At 48.8% G+C, this 4,213-nt stretch overlaps 1 pseudogene; it reads right to left on the bottom strand.

The window, feature by feature from the left end:
- Window positions 1–620: 620 nt before the first annotated feature.
- LOC149331584 (iris pseudogene) lies at window positions 621–1,766 on the bottom strand (annotated as a pseudogene).
- Window positions 1,767–4,213: the final 2,447 nt, after the last annotated feature.

The raw sequence follows: 4,213 nt of genomic DNA, 5'->3' as shown, positions 1-4,213 counted from the left end.
AGTCGCGTCAACAAGTATGAGGCCGTGATGAGGAAAACATGGACTGATTTAGTGGCAGTAGTGTCGCGGTTCAATGCGCTGCCTTGAGCCAGCAGGAACATACGCGAGGGTCCAACGCGAGGAGGGAGCCCAGGCAGGATGCTGCTAGGTGTTGTCTTCATGGACGGCCGCTGCCACCGGTGCTGCGCGAGACCAGTGCTGCTTCTACAGCAGCATTCCTATTGGCTGGAGGAAACTGACTTCACAAGACGGGAACATTTCCACTGGACAGAAGTGACGTCCCCAGCCAGAAGTTACGTCACTTTCAGTAAACACGCCACCAGCTTTTAATGCTATCGCATTGCTAACCATGTAAATTGGTTAATAATAATAGGTAAATGTAATAGGTAAATAGGTCCACGGGCATTTTTTTTTTTCACCCTGGCTCCAGCAAGACCGCTTCCGGCGGTGACGCAGCCCTCGTCGACTTGATATAGTCAGACTGACACCGTCAGAAAGATCACATTACACGAAAAGCCGTCAGCGGTTACAAATATATTTGAAATAATGTCGTAGCGGCAGCACTGAAGAAATATTATGAAAGCAGCGCAAACATTTTGTTCGTTTACCATCACCAGGGTTCACAGCTTTCGAACCGACCCTAGAAATAGGATAACATCTAAGTTGTTCATCTTAATCAGGAACATGAAAGGATGGTCCACAATAAATCGCACAGCCTGGGCAGTGATCGAGCCCGCGGATTCGATAATCGCGTTCGTTGTCGCCGCCTCAGGCTCTGTGCCTTCCTCGTCGACCTGGACGAGCGCCTTGTGGACCACGTCAGAGACACTAGGCGTGCCGGTCTCGAATACTCCGGAGAGGTCGGCCTTGCCTTGCGTGAACAAGTCCTTGACGCCGAGGTCCTCGAGAGTCTCCTTCAGAGCCACACTGTGCTCGATCCTGAACTTGGGAATGCTGACTTCCACGTCGTCCACCAGTTTCATGCTAGCTAGAAGCGCAGATAGGTTGGTTGGAGTCAGGGTCTCTTCCAAGTCGTAAAGACCCTCGACGTCGTCTGGAAGAAGGATAACCATCGACATCATTTGACCCCTATACGGCATCTCAAGGGCGCGGGCACACAACTCCTCGGAGTGACCCATCTTGAAGCTGTGGTACTGGAACATCATGTTCACTCGCACGACGTTCTTGTAGTTGAGACGGAAGTGCTGACGCGTAGTATGGACTGAGCGAAAAGGCCATTGCCAGAAGCCCCTGAAGCAGGTGGCACTGAGAAGCAGCAACGCCATGTTAGCGTCCACTCTTCCGGAGGGAACGATGGCTTGGATCTTGGACGCTGTTTGCTCCGAAGCCCAAGCGTTGGCTTCGCGCCGGACCGATTCGTGGCCGCTTTCGAAGTCGACCGACTTCATGGTGGCACCGTAAGACGCTTCTATAAGGACGAGGTAGCTGCTATGGATGGGAAACTTTTGGTCGCTGTATATCCGGTTGGCGACGTGGAATGTGACGTCGGGTGCGTAGCCCGATAAGATCGTCAGCAGTTTGGAGAACTGGTCTTGGATACGGTACTTGCTCGCCTTGAGGTTTAGCACGGCGAAGATCTGCTTTGCCGTGACGTTGCAAGCACCACTGGCGAAGATGGCGAGTGCGCAGGCTATGCTGAATGGCGAGCATACGATGTTTTCGCTCTGTTTGTTGTGGGCCTGGAGGTGCTTGTACATACGCAAGGAAAACTTGAATAGAGAATCGCACTGCGTATATGACAGCATGCCTTGGCCGGTTCTGCAACAAAACGAGAACAGGAAAAATAAGAGTCAGGAAGACCTTTCATTTAATATGATTACAAGATTCTTCCGAAACTTTTTGAATAATGCAACACTGCAGGAAAGGTTTGTGGTTTGTGAGGATTTAACGTCCCAAAGCGACTCAGGCTATGAGGGACGCCGTAGTGAAGGGCTCCGGAAAGAATGCGATCGGGATGTGATGAGAACACTGCTGACCTAATAAGGGAAGTGGTCCAGGTGCTTCTACAAAATTCCCGTGGTCTTTTTCTAGAAAAAGAATTCCTTTGCACTTAATTGTATGTTTTTACGAGGCTTAAGTTGTAACGCGATTTGTATATTTATGCCTTACTTTTGAGCAAATGAGTCTAGGTCTCAGATTTCCACCTTATAATGACGCAGCAATGACAGTAGAGAAGGGTTGGAGGGAAGCATGGATTCTTCTAAAAGTAGCACGTGATCTAACAAACTTGGATGGAGCCCAACCAGGAATGAGGTGCCTAACCACATAATTTTGGCTTTGTCGTCGGAGGATGGAAAAAATGAGATCACTGCGGTGACTCGCACTGGAGCAATGTGCAAGCAGAACGTCCGCATACTATATCAACGTCCGCGACTATTCTGACGTCCATGTACTATATCGACGTCCACGACTATTTTGGCTTAATTAATGAACTAATTACACCTCATCAACCAAATTTTTCCTACGGCAACATTTTATCACACACTATCTGTCACAATCACACTTTCACACATTTATCTTCAGAGAACGACGTAATCGTGCGGAAAAAACTGCGGCCACTTTTTACTGCCACAACAGAGCCATATAATGCTCTCGCATCTAAAATACAAGAAGCCAACTAACTAACCCGGGTGCTAGACGTTTTCAGCACACCGGTGACGTATTAGCGCAGACGTATGAGGGTGTACCGGACGCCTGCTGCGCACCCGCTGTGACCCCGGCTGGCCCCACCCATGCCATTCCGCGTGCGCATGAGGCGTCTGGTACACCGTCATATGTCATATACGTCTATATGACATATACGTCTATATGACATATATGTCTGGTCACCGTCATATACGTCTGCGGTGTGCTAAAAAGGTTACTATATTGTGATGATTAATTATCGTCAGCGTCATAATAAGCCTAAGTTCACCCCAAGAGAAAGGTCACTTCTGCTGGCAGCCAATAGCTTGACTAGAGTCAGCTGCGGTTACCTTATCCATGCAAGCTTCCTAATCTCATCCGCCCACCTAACTCTGTTCCCCAGCTGCTATGTTTGCCTTCGCTTGGGGCCCACACCGTCACTCGTGTAACGCCACTCCCAGCGCTAGCAGTGCGAAGTTGACGTGTCGGCTCTTTCCGAGTGCTGTGAACGTTCCACTCCGTGCATGCTCATGTCGGAGTGTCTGCGATGCCAGGGCTTGTGGCGGCGTTACAGAGCCCCCACCCAGAGATCGAGAAATAATAAAAAAATAGCAAATAATTAACAAAAAGTAAAACGTTAAATAGAAGGCAATAACAGGAGCACTGTGCAGAAAGGAGCTATGCCCTTATGTACAGGTGTGGTCCAGGTCCAGATCACAGTCAGGTGCTCCCTTTTTACGGTCGTGGCGCTTCTCCGATCGCTGCATTTTACCCAGCTTCGACTTGATCTTACCTTGCATGCATTACTGGACTATGAATACTGAAACGATCTGTAGCACCACCGTTAGCGCTGGCATCGCAAAGATGTCGGTCACACGTGGAGTGGAACGTTCACAGCACTCGGGCAGAACCGACGTGTTGTCAGCTGTCCGCCGCCGCTAATCGAGTCTCAAGCCTTCTTCAGTGAGTGTGGGGACGCACTAACCCACATCCTAAATAACCGTCGACTATATTCCTTCGGATTACATGTCCTGCTCAGATTTCAGCTAAGACATTTCCAAATCTATTTTTTTTACCTTCCCATTCTGCTTTCTTCCTGTCTTTGAACGTTACACCAATCATTTTCCTTTCAATTGGTGGCTGCGTTGTCTTCACTTCAATCCAAGCCTTTTCGTTAGCCTACAAGTCTTCTTCAAGAGCGTCTAGATGGCTAGATTTACTGGAAAATGTTTAATTCCTTTTCCCCGCGTCGCTGGGATTGGCAGGAATATGGCCGCTGTGGCTCAACGTTGCAAGAACAGCATGCACAACATTTAGCGGGAAATTGCATAGAGCAGCGGGCTTTTCAATGTATCTGGGCTCTTCTGCAGGACCTACACACATGCGCAAAGCGCTGCTTAAACGAGTTATAGAAATCATTGTTTGCAGTTTCTTCTGAGTGTTCATTCACGATGTCGCTAGCTCATGAAGCTGGCTCTGCCAACTACGCAGTTTATATTATCATTTATATTAACGACTTTGTGAAGGCAGACTCACAGGGCACCACAGACATGAATGTCATGCCGCG

This window comes from Amblyomma mixtum, chromosome 8, assembly GCF_055824585.1.
Source record: "Amblyomma mixtum isolate Tamu chromosome 8, ASM5582458v1, whole genome shotgun sequence".
NCBI classification, from domain to species: domain Eukaryota; kingdom Metazoa; phylum Arthropoda; class Arachnida; order Ixodida; family Ixodidae; genus Amblyomma; species Amblyomma mixtum.
Note: the sequence above shows the minus strand (reverse complement) of the source record. Positions and strands in the feature narration are given on the sequence as shown.